The 13,461-nt window shown below is 40.3% G+C and overlaps 1 protein-coding gene across 10 annotated transcripts in view; it reads left to right on the forward strand.

The window, feature by feature from the left end:
- Positions 1–13,461, forward strand: part of ESRP2 (epithelial splicing regulatory protein 2) — a 66,046-nt gene that overhangs the window by 2,018 nt on the left and 50,567 nt on the right. The gene's annotated exons all lie outside the window — the stretch shown is intronic.

The raw sequence follows: 13,461 nt of genomic DNA on the forward strand, positions 1-13,461 counted from the left end.
AAATTATTAGGGTACTAACAAATTTTCAGAGAAGTTTGATCAAAGAAATACCATTATACTAAAGATACAGATTCCTAAGATTATCAGTTCTAATATAAGACCTTGTCTGTCTCATGTTGTGAAGAAAAATAATTCACTATTAAAGGTAATTAGTTGCACATACCAAATTATAGTTTCTGTAAAATACCACACATGCGGGGTGTGCATGACTTCTCTAGAAAGTTGAACTGAATGATCTTAAATTAATAGATAGTGAAGTGCTTAATTATAGTGAGATAGAAGTTGAGTTTGGATGTCCAAATGCATAATACAAAAATCCCTGCCTTCTGTTTATAAGCTTGTTTCTGCTGCTGTTGCATTTTGTTCCTTGAAACATTCTGCATCACCTTAATTTCAGGCAATATGATAACTTGAAAATTCTTATAATCCTTATGGTTTAAAGAGGCAGCTAGTTACTTTAATTTTTAGCGTATATACACATGGCTTTTTTGTCTCTTTAAAATGTGATAGCTTAGTAAACTGAACTTGACTGGAAAAATACAATTAGTGCATTTTTGTGGAGTATATGAAAACTGTCTTTCCACACCTTGCTTGAATCATTGTGGGTGTGTTTTGAAAGAGAAACTTGCTTAGGCAGTAGGACAGGTTAATGTTGTAACTTCTGGTGATACCTACATAACTCGGCAGAATAGGAACTAACCTTACTTGATGCTGAATGGTTAACAATTCACTGTACCCAGACTAAATAATTTCTTAAATATAAATACACAACCCTTGTGCATTCAAGATCATTTATTTTTCAAAATTAAATATGTATTACACTCTTTGGTTTTTCTGTTGCACAAGTTTCACAAGAATCCAGCTGGGAGTGCAAAGCGATTTGTATAGTTTCAAAATAACTCTTGAGAAAATGTAAAGCTGCAGGTTTGAGCTTGTCCCAGATCTTGCACTAAAGGCATCTGGAACAGCTTAGCAGAGTACACCCTGTTTACCTTTATAGCACACCCTCTAATTATACTCGATACTTTTATGAGAGATTGTATCTTACTGCGGTAAACTGTGCTGTAGGTGGGTCTACTCCAGCATATAAAGAGAAATATTAGCTTTTGTGTATGGGTGTGGAGGAGACTCTTGCAAAGTATTTTTTTTCCATTTTGGGTGGCATATCTTGGCAATTGAGGAAGAATGTTTTTGTGATTAAAGCATTGGAGTGCAACTGCTGGGCTCTGTCACTGTCTTTCTGTATGACTTTAGGCACCTCACTTAATCTCAGTGCCTCAGTTTCCCCACCTGTAAAAATAGAGTGACAATACGATGAAGTCAGATATGTGTTGTGAGGATATATTAATCCATGTTTTTGAGATAGTAATGTACTATGGTAGCAAAAGTAGACTCTATAGTCCACAATTATAGGAGCTGATCCCTGCATGTTCTGTTAGGTTCTTAAAAATTACTTGATGCCTTCAGGTACAGTAGAATCCTTATTGCCTGGAATAATTGGGGATTGAGTAGTTAATTAAACTGAACATCTCAAAATTATAGTAAGTATGGTGCATAAACTGCAGTCAGGTGCACTGCGTTGCTTTCTTCTTGTCCTTCAAACCACTGGGAAGTGATTTTTAAGTGTGTTCAAGGAATCGGAATGTGAAAGGATATCAACTTGCTCTTCATCAACATTTTGTTGTGTACGGGTGTTTTTTTTGTTTTTCCAACCCCTATCAAGAAAAATGGTTTTTGTAACTGGATACTCATACGATTGGTGTTTGTAAAATCAAGGTTCTATTGTATTGTCAATGAATGCAGATTTTTTAAAAATTTAGATTATTTTGCTAATCAAAATGCACTTTTAAAAGTGCAATTAGGCAAAGTGGTTATTTAAAAAAAAACACAACAAATTATACCTAGATTGGAGGCCACGTTGTAGAGAACCTGATAGTGCAATTGATCAGTCTACTAAACATTATTCAGCTCTGGAGACACTATTGCAAACTGCAGAGGGAGGGTGAGATCACAAAGCTAGTCGTCTTCATCTGGTCCCTGTGAAGCCCCCTCCCCCCCCCCAACTTATAATGACTGGGATTTGTTGCTGAAAGTAGCCCAGCGCTGTTGTTTCTAGTCAGGAGCATTGGTAGCACTGGGAAAGGGAAGCCTGCACAGTAGCAGCTTGCATTGTGAATGAGCCTCATCTGAGTGCCCTCAACTCCTACTGGCTTCAATGGGTACACGTAGGGTGACCAGACAGCCAATGTGAAAAATCAGGACGGGGGTGTGGGTAATAGGAGCCTATATAAGAAAAAGATCCAAAAGTCAGGACTGTCCCTATAAAATCGGGACATTTGGTCACCCTAGGTACACACCACTTCTTTAGACCAGATCCCGAATGCCCTGCTTGCAGAAATACAATATAATATAACAGTACTGCACATTTATTCACTCACATTTTAAAAAGCACATTTGGTTTTGAATTAGATGCATGGGTGGCTATACAACTTCTATTAGCAATATATTTAAAAAAGAAATCTTGCTTTTTGGATTGTGACTGAAATAATAGACTTTTTCCAGTTACACTTTTCCAGTATACAAAGCCTACAGAGAGACTGTAGCTTCAGGGAGAAAAAAAAAAATCTTACACTGCAATGCCTCTTCATAGTTTGAGATTTTATATAGTGTTTTTCATATATATACAACTCCATTCTGGAAAGCTAAAGGTAAATTTAAGTGTCTTGCACTTAATTTGTCCTTTGCACAAATCTCAGCCATGTAATCAAGAGTGTCAGTGCTTGTATTATATACTGTTCTTGCATTGGATTCCCAATCTCTACCTATACTGGAGAGAGAGAATTTTCGAACATAAATACATTGTATATTGTAACTTTCAGCCTTGCTTCAGGCATGGACAAAAATGGATGAATTGCAGGTGGCTGAGCTTTTTCATTGAGCCTGAAAGGATTATTTTTGTTGTTGTTCTAGCAGAATTCAAACGATTGACAGCAGTTCTCCTTCCAGCACTGGCACATGATCCATTAAAAGCATGTGTTGTGGTTCAAGTTATATATTACTAGTGGACTAAGCTTTAACAATTTAAGGAGATGTCTTTAAATCAAAATTGGGCTTTATTTTTTTATGCACTTACCTGTTGTGGTGGTAGTGCAGGAAAAACTTTGTATTTGTATGGTCTTGAATAAACTAGATATATTATTCTACAGAGTTTTGTTTTATTATTTTAAAAACAGTATTTGAAGATCAAAGGGAATCTTCAAATAATGAATATTTTTAATGTGCATGATATGATCAATTTACACCGTGTCTCTCTAACTGATTTGTCCTTGCTCATAGTAACAAACTCCAATGCCTATAGATCCAAGGGCTAGATTGCATTCTATGATGCACAGTAATATAGTGTGTACAGGTATCTTTTTGTCTTAGTGGAGGAAATTCTGTTAGGGACTCCAAAATCCTAAATTTGCACCCTTTTAGTCAGTTTGCTTTGTGTATTCAGTGAATTCAAAATGGAAATGATTCCAAGACATAACTTTCAAATACGACATCCTTACAGTCTTGGAAAGCCTGTGATCTGCTCCTTACTGGTTTGGGTTAATTGTCCTAGCTTCAGAGTTCCCTTTTATATTCAATGCAAGTTTAGTATTAAGTCCCAAACTCTTCTAAAATAATAAATATCTCAGTAAGTTGAGTGCATATAGAGATTAATTTCCAGGCCATATAAAATCAGACTGATTTTGTTTTTAACTAAAAATGTCTTGCACTGTAGGAATTTTTATCTTCCATACTAGAATCATATTGCACAGTCTGACCTAAAGTAGTTACAGTTTTAGGCAGTCATATGGTATAGTGGAATTGAACATCTCAAAAGACAAAACAGATTGGAAGCTCTTTCTACAATACTTCTTATCACAAATTATATGCACTAGATCCAGTGATGTAAGCTTTTAAAGCAGTCATTGCCTATAAGGAAATGCCCCATCAAGTACATTGTGAAATATAATCAGGTGAAAAATAGCTGTAGCTCTCGTACAAAGAGGAAAGTGTCCTAAGTACCTGGTCTAGACATTAAAAGGAAAGTAAGGCCAGCTGTGGACTTTTTCTTTCAGTCATTCTCATGCCATATTTCCAACCTCAAAAGTTCAAAATTCGTGAATTGGAACCCTCCCCCCCCAACAAATCATGAGTGGCTTACGAATCATGAGACTTTCTTTAAATAATAAATTTTTGAATAATTTTATTTCCCTTCTGGTTTCTGAGCCTTTGAGGTGCACTTACTTAATATTTTCAAGCTTTTCTTTGCAACCAGGAGAGCTAGATGCCTACTTTTGCTTTTAAATGAAAGCTGGGATTCTCATGCAGTGTCCTAATTCCAGCAGCTGGGGCTTTGAGGAAAAACAGCTATTGTGAGAACTGGCAACACTGCCAATATCTTAACTCCTCCACACCCCACCGAAGGCATGACCTAAGTCAACCTTATTCACCTTGCACAAGCCTTATTGCTTGTCATCCTGAGAGAGGAAAAAGCTGAAGAAAAATTAGTAATTATGGTGGAGAAATGCCTGCGATATGAAGACACTTGGTGGCTTCCATTCTCAGTTACTGATTTCCTTTGAGCAGTAGTCACAAAGCATGAGTTTTCAGTGGGAGTTGTGTGCATGACTCCTTTTGAAAATGTTCCCCCAAAATTCAGTTATGGAACAATATGAAATCATCTTTTAGTTCCACTCAAATACTTGCCTGCTGGACTGTCCTTAACTTGCTGGCCTTTCATCATATTATATATTGCAGCAAATAGACCAGGGATAAATTTACTTTATCTTTTCTGGCCTAAAGAACTTGGAATCAAGCAACATGCCAATTTCTTTTTCTCTTACACTGAGCAGAAGTTGAAAATACTGTGGGCTTTGCCATTAAGTTAAGTGGCCATGAAAACAAATTGCTCCTTTTACACTTCCATATTTGTTTTTAAATTCTTGTTCATCAAGCAATAGAATCACAGGGTTGGTATATGTCGCCAAATATCAACCAAGTCGGCAGGAAACAAACTAGTTGTTTGAGCCTTTAAAGGACAAGGGGTGGTAGAACCAGTGGATTCCTGCAGCCTGATTAACCAGTTGGAACTAAACTTAAAGGGAAACTTGTTCTGCAACCTCTTCTACACAGTGTGGTGGTAAAGGTGGTTCCCATTTCATTGTTTTCAACTCTTGTGATTTTTGTGATGCGTCTGGTGATACACCGCTGCCTCGATATAACGCCACCCGATATAACGTGGTAAAGCAGTGCTCCGGGGGAGGGGCGCTGCGCACTCCGGTGGACCAAAGCAAGTTCAATATATAACACGATTTCACTTATAACGCGGTAAGATTTTTTGGCTCCCAAGGATGGCATTATATCAAGGTAGAGGTGTATTTGGTATCAGTGTTAAAGTTTTAATTTTTAAGAAATGAGTTTTTCTAATCCATATGTTCACAGAGGAAAAACCTGAAAACATGAACTGATTTTTACTGTAAAGCCTCAGAGGCCAGAAGCCAAATAAAAAGAACCTCAAACTACTTGTATTGACAAATCTCATTTTTATGCCAATCTCTTGATATTTGGGGATCTGACTCTTGAATGCTTGCTAGTATCAAGGCTGATAAAATCCAAACGGATACATTGTTGTGGGTTGTATTTTCCTCGAGGCTTATCTAGCACCCATGCGCCCTACTCTATACCAAAATGGTATCAGCAGTGTTGACAAAATCTAATTCTTACACTTGCTTTTTTTTTTTTTTAAAGAGCAATTGGTATGGATGAAGGGCAATAGCACCAGTGTTTAACTACTCTGCAATCATGTGATTGTTCCCCAGCCTTTGTTCTGATAAAGCATAGGAAAAACAATATGATGGAGTCCCCATGTCAGGTCTTTGCCTATGTATGCAGCATATTCTATTATTATAATTGCAAAATAGTACTACTGCATGTGGGCACATTAGCTCTTTGGAGCAACTGTAAATCCAAGCTCCTCTAGGCTTGTCTTCATTGCAAAGTTAACATGAGTGATAACTTGAGCCTTTGCCTTTAGCTCCACCTCAAGTGCTGTTAGCCCTCCGGTGCTTTCCCACAATCCCCCCCATGCCAAGAAAGGACAGACAAGTTCTCCCACGGTTCACTGGGAACCAATTAATAGAGCTTCTCATCTTACTGCATTCCAAGAACCATGGAATATGTCCCCAGAAGTGCAGTGTCAATGTGGACACAGCAGCTCAAGTGTTACTTTGCAGTGTGGCTGCTATCACTCGAGCTAGGCTAACTCAATAGAAATAAAACCAGTGTAAATAACTCAAGTTAACTCTGCAGTGAAAACTTATCCTTAGATTGATTCCCTCAAGTGCTGAACTTGTAGCCCACAAAATCTCTAGTTCTAAAAATGAGATCTATGGTTTTGTCATTTTTAACCTTGATTAATTTTGTGACCCATTTATCCAAATGATTTTGCTGTAGTTGGCATATCTGTATTCTAAAATTGTGGTGTTGCTCTGGATCATAGACCTGGTATTTTGGAGAGTAGTTGGCATATATAACCAAGTAGGCTGTTCCCTCTACAGCAGATATTTAGATCTGCCTCAAGAATTATGTGGCCTTCAGGATGTCCATGCGAAATGAAGTATAGGATGTTACATGGGTGAGAGGAGGCGGAGGCAAGTCTTAGGGCAAAAAATTCACCACTTCTGAGACAATACATATTGATCAGGTATCCCGTTCAGATTCCCATTTCCACTTCCTATACTAGCTCTATATTTTCTTCCACATAGTGACCTTTTAAAAAAAAATATTTTAGGAAACGAGTGAATGAGAACAACTGTTCAAATGTCTTTTAAGCTGATGGTGACCATATGTTGGCACTTACATGTCTGGGGTGTGCAGGGCAATAGGGGAGCAGAGTCCCATCCTGGCCCACTTTCTTCCCAGGACAGTGTTTTGGAGTCTGGCAGGGAAAGGGGAAAGACTTTTAAAGAGGTGGTTTAATGATTTTAAACAAATACATAATTTAAAGGCCATTTATATAGTATTTCAGTTCTTTAGCCCAACAGAATGCATCTGTGTGGGTATCTCTACATAGGGATAAAAAACCTGCAGCTGACCTGAGCCAGCTGACTTGGGGTTGTGGGACTTGATTCTGGGGCTGAAAAATCACTGTAGACATCCAGGCTTGGGCTCAAGCCCAAGCTCTGGGATCCTGTGAGGATGGAGGGTCCCAGAGCTTGCACTACAGCCTGAACCCAAACATCTACACTATATGCTTTTTAGCCTCAAGCCTTGGCCAGCAGCTACTGTGCCATGGGTCTTTTATCCCTAAACTTCTTGTCTTGCGTGCAACCTTGAATGTTCAGCTGCCATGACTCTGGCTAGTGTGAGAGCTAACAGTTGTGATTTGCTGGTAAGATGGATAAGGAATATGCCATTTTTTATTTTTAAAGTACTGGTTGTGTTTGCTAAGAGCTTGTTGGGATGGTCTGCTAAACTGAGCACTACTACTGGCATATCTACAGGATCTAGTTTTGTGCAGTACTCTGGTCCTGCATCTTGTCTTTGCTAAATTCAAATACAGCTAGTTAAGGTGAAGTCTTGCACCTAATCTTGGAGCTTCAGCAGTCTATAAAATGATTGTCTTTAGCTCCTCCAGATCTTTTTGCTTTTTGCCTGGTTCCAGGCTTTTGTTTGTATAGTGGGATTTCGTATGATTAGCAGTGGAGATGGAGGGTTAAACACAGTTTCCCCAAATCTAGCCCTGATTCTGTTTTTGATGCTGTAGGTAGAGTCTGATGGTTTTCTTCATTGCTAATTCTCCGGGCTGTCCAAGTCCCTGCAGGTCACATTTGGAACTTTCTCCTTTACAGTCAGTTAGGCCAGACGATAGCTCATACCTAAGATGGCTTGTTCTAAAGCACCATCGTGTCACATGTCAGTGTGCAGTCTTGGCAAGGATTATCCTCCACAGGGGCTTGGGGCACAGTAATATTTTTCACATGACTAAAAATCATAATATTTTCATCTGAGAGAGTCAAGTGCTGTACAAATATTAAGCCTTGTATACCCCCAAGAAGTATATTTAGATACATTTTACACCTGAGTAAATTGAGACCTAGGTAGCTTAAATGACTTGCTTTGGGCTGCATCATGAGTGATGTGCAGACAAGGAAATAAAACTCAGTAGTGCTGGCTACCAGTGCTGTCATTCTTTAACGACTGGACCACATTAGTCACTGTTGGTGAGTGTTCATAATGGCTTCATTCTAATATGGGGAGGGAGAATTTGGACATTCTCTCCGGATGCTGCTGCCTACTTCTGGTGAAGTTAAACAGTAACTTAAGCTTCTTATCAGATTGGGGTGGAGTAGCAGCTATAAAATAGCAAACCATTGCAACAACCTGTATAGCAGGGATCGGCAACCTTTGGCATGCAGCCCACTACGGAAATCCACTGGTGGGCGGAGATGGTTTGTTTACCTGCTGTGTCCGCAGGTTCGGCTGATCACAGCTCCCACTGGCCGCAATTCGCCATTCCAGGCCAATGGGGGCTGTGGGAAGCAGCGCTGGCCGAGGGATGTGCTGGTCGCTGCTCTCTGCAGCCCTCATTGGCCTGGAACAGCGAACTGTGGCCAGTGGGAGCTGTGATCAGCCGAACCTGCGAACGCAGCAGGTAAACAAACCGGCCTGGCCCGCCAGCGGATTTCCCTGACAGGCCACATGCCAAAGGTTGCCGATCCCTGCTGTATAGAGTCACCCAAACAATTCATATCTTCACATGGGATAGATGGATGTGCTTGGAAGCCAAGTAGCTTTTCACTGGCATATGTCACTAATGTAGTCTGACATGCTCATATTGTGTTAGGCAGAACTTGAGACAATATTTACTTCCTTTTTTAAAAATAGCATTGGAATATGTATGAAATGAAGACTGCTGGGTGAGGAGCACATGATCCTAAGGGATTATTTGACTTACTTCCTTTACCCAGGGGCGGCTCTAGCCATTTTGCCGCCCCAAGTACGGTGGCACGCCGCGGGGGGGCACTCTGTTGGTCGCCGGTCCGGCGGATGTGCCGCTGATCCTGCGGCTCCAGTGGACCTCCCGCAGGCGTGCCTGTGGATGCTCCACCGGAGCCGTGGGACCAGTGGACCCTCCACAGGCATGCCTGCGGGAGGTCCACCGGAGCCGCCTGCCGCCCTCCCGGGACCGGCAGAGCGCCCCCCGCGGCATGCCGCCCCAAGCACGCACTTGGCGTGCTGGGGTCTGGAGCCGCCCCTGCCTTTACCTTATTGTAGGTAGTTATACAATAATGAGTCATCATGCTATTGTCTGAGTACCTCCTTACATGCTTTTGAAAATTCCATTCATAATCAAAAATCCTGGGTCTACCATCAGCTTTGGCACGTGGTAACAGGGAAGCAGCTTGAGAAACTGTTTCTGTGGATCTTGTAAATCTCTAGAACTTCTGTTTTTCACCACTCACCTATGATCCTACAATCTGGCTCTTGTGGCAGCTGTCCAGAGGATTGCACAGCTCTCACTTCTGCATGTTGCTCTACTCTGCACTTTTTTAAGAGTTTCTAAGCCTCATGCATGTGAACATTGGGTAGCTAACTGCTGCTAGATGAAGACAACACCTTACTCAACATGTTGTGGCACATCTAGGTTAAATAGTCACTCTAAGAAAAGCATAGATGCTGACTCTGGCTATTGGCAGAGGTAGCAAGGCGATATTATAGAGAGAGCTCTAAAAAGGCTAATTGGAGTTTGGTTTTAGAGTAACTGCCCTCATAATGCTTGCTTTATGCAAAACCATTACATTTAATACTTTGTAGGTTTATTCTAGGGATAGTTCCATTTATTTTTCAAAGACTAATTTTGGTCCTTTGGCTCATATCTTTCCTTTTCTTTTTTTAAGCTAAAAAACTCCTTTTATAGAAATGAAACCTCTAATTCTCTCTCTGTTGCATGCCTGTAATTACATGGATATTGGTGTGTCTCACTGACAGTCTCCTTTCATACAAAGATTCCAAACTTTAGTGATTTCCTCTAGCTTATCAAGTCTGCCATTTCAGGGACTGAGTGCAGCAATAAGTTGCTGGGTTTAGTGTGTGGGTAGAAGGTGAGACAAAGTGATCCGATGGTCTCGTCTTTTCTTAAACTCTGACGCTAATAACACTGCACAGACGTTTAGGATGAAAAGCATAGAATACTCTATGTAACTGAAATTGCAGAATGGGCAGAATGTAACTACAAAATGTAACTTTATTTAATTTAAGAGGAACCTTGTGGTTTATTTGAAAAAAGTACCATGGAATTTTAATGCACATGAATGGGTGAGGAACTTGCTATCTAACATTTATCCTAAATCACATCCTGATCTGGAGATCTGATTACAAAGAGAGGTTTTTAGCAACCTACAAATATTTTGATAATCCACAAATGCAGACAGAGTACCTGATGTGTGACTCCCTACTTCTCTGGCAGGAGAAACTCTGCATAGTCTTAATGTGGCATAATTCTTTGACAATTGTCATGCTGTCTGGAGTGGCTCCTGACCGTGAGTGCATACCTCAGGGCAGACACCCCAAGCTGGTGGTATGTTGTATAATTAGATTTCCCCAAGTCAGTAACAAATGTGAACTCCTGGATCATGGTACCAGTCTTATCATGGAGTCACAGACAGTCCCCTTAGACTCTCCAGTGTATCCTGCCACCCAGACAAACTGGAGTTTGTGATAAAAAGTCACTTAAACCAAAAATCATACCCCATCAGGTTGCTCTCAGTCCCCAGAGACCAGTCACTTACCCCAGATCAATTGGCACTCTAGATCTTACACCAAAGATAATGTTGGCAGCTAATTCTATAGTAAACTAACTAAAGGAAGTGAGAGTCATTGAGCGGTTAAAGCACATAAAATGTATGTACAGGTGAGTCACAGTTTGTCATTCCAAATGATGGCAGTGATGTGTTAAACTGCCAGTTTCCCAAAAGTCCTGTCAGGGTACCTGGATTCTCTTTGGGTATCTCCGCTTTCCATCTGGTTCACTTCCCTGTAAGAGTCCAAACAGTCCAGAGATCCAGGATCTTTCCTTGAATCCATACTTCTCACAGAAAACAAGCTGACAGTATCATTACTAGGGTGACCAGATGTCCCCTTTTTAAAGGGACAGTTCCTTTTTTGGGGACTTTTTTCTTATATAGGCACCTATCACCCCACACCCCCTTCCCGTTTTTTCACAGTTGCTATCTGGTAACCCTAGTCACTACCCATGTGGGCTTTTCCTTTGATGACAGTGTAAGGGATGCATTTTGAATCTTTGACCTTCAGTCATCACATATGCTGACCACTTGCTTTGAAATTGTCTCTTTTCTGTTCTTCATCTGCCTTCTACAAGGCTTCTTTCTCCTTTGATGGGATATTTCATTACATGGATATAATGTAGTAGCAAACATTTACATTGTGTATAACATGATACAGATAAATGAAAACAATGCAAGTAGCATCCCTTTTAGTTTTCATGAAGTTTAAACATCAAATGCATTCTACTACATTTAACAATCTCTTTGCTCTATATTAATACACAAGTGACTTGGCATGGGGCTTCAGCATGAAGTGGAAGAGTTGTGAAGGCTCGCTACCTTCAATATGACAGAAAACCTGTGGGGAAAGTTAAGTCTGGTTTCAAATTACCTGCTTTAAAAAAAAAAATGCTGGCCTCTAACATAATACAATGAAAGCTGATTGAAGAAGGCAATTTTAAAAAGTGAAATATATTAGGTTTCAACTGAAAAATATTTTTAAAGAGACTAGACTATGGTTTAGAAATATGTTTGGCAGCCTCTGATGCTGTAAGCGCTCATCCACTCTTCCTAGTACTATTGATTAAACAAATGGAGCACTTTGCATTTGTCTTTATTAAACAGGATGAAGTTTAATAAAGACAAATGCAAAGTGCTCCACTTAGGAAGGAACAATCAGTTTCACACATACAGAATGGGAAGAGACTGTCTAGGAAGGAGTATGGCAGAAAGGGATCTAGGGGCTATAGTGGACCGCAAGCTAAATAAGAGTCAACAGTGTGATGCTGTTGCAAAAAAAGCAAACGTGATTCTGGGATGCATTAACAGATGTGTTGTGAGCAAGACACGAGAAGTCATTCTTCTGCTCTACTCTGTGCTGGTCAGGCCTCAGCTGGAATATTGTGTCCAGTTCTGGGCACTGCATTTCCAATTTCTCCACATCTTTCTTGAAAGAGTCCGGAGAAGAGCAACAAGAATGATTAAAGGTCTAGAGAACATGACCTATGAAGGAAGGCTGAAAGAATTGGGTTTGTTTAGTTTGGAAAAGAGAAGACTGAGAGGGGACATGATAGCAGTTTGCAGGTATCTAAAAGGGTGTCATAAGGAGGAGGGAGAAAACTTGTTCATCTTAGCCTCTAAGGCTAGAACAAGAAGCAATGGGCTTAAACTGCAGCAAGGGAGGTTTAGGTTGGACATTAGGAAAAAGTTCCTAACTGTCAGGGTGGTTAAACATTGGAATAAACTGCCTAGGGAGGTTGTGGAATCTCCATCTCTGGAGATATTTAAGAGTAGCTTAGATAAATGTCTATCAAGGATGGTCTAGACAGTATTTGGTCCTGCCATGAGGGCAGGGGACTGGACTTGATGACCTCTCGAGGTCCCTTCCAGTTCACACCTGGTCTGCCAGCGTCACAACAATAAAAACTTGCAACTGCAGTCGGTCACTGGTGGAAGGATTAGGGATTACTAGTATATCAGTTATGTGGGATTTTTGGTCCTGACACATTATCATCAGAGATAAATCTTGACTAACAAGTGTTTGCTAAACTCACCTGGTGTTCTTCCTAAAACGTCACAGGAGGATCAGAATTTTCTATCTTCTCCTCCCCATTAAGTCACTGGAAAAATAATAATTTGGGTTTCATAAATGCTATGTTTTTGTTGCAAATAGTGGCCCTCTTCCTCCCATATATTCCTGGAAACACTTCTTTCCTTATAATTGCTGCCCTGCATAAAATCCCAGAGCCACACCTGGTCCACCATTTCTATTGGGCATGACTAGTTTTTCTTATTCCTTTTATTGCAATTACCTCCTTCCTTCAGTACAAAAGGTGTGGACTGGATTGTTTGAAAGCAACTTCATGTATCTATCATTGGCAGACACTGGATTAGAAAGATGCTTGCCTTGGTACCCTCCCTCTGGTAGCCTCTTTGCCTCACCTCTATAATACATTTGTCTCCTTGGGTTGATGTTCTTGAATCAGTTCCATACTCTACTCTAGTTTCCTAGTTTCACAGGATGATCATTCCACTCTTTTAGCAAATGTCTTGCTTTGTAAAAGAGACACAAGGTGAGTGAGGTAATGTCTTTTATTGGTCCAGAAATGGAATAGCTACTTTGCCAAGCTGCTCTTCACCCCAG

The sequence above is a fragment of the Mauremys mutica genome, chromosome 14, assembly GCF_020497125.1.
Source record: "Mauremys mutica isolate MM-2020 ecotype Southern chromosome 14, ASM2049712v1, whole genome shotgun sequence".
In the NCBI taxonomy this organism is placed as follows: domain Eukaryota; kingdom Metazoa; phylum Chordata; order Testudines; family Geoemydidae; genus Mauremys; species Mauremys mutica.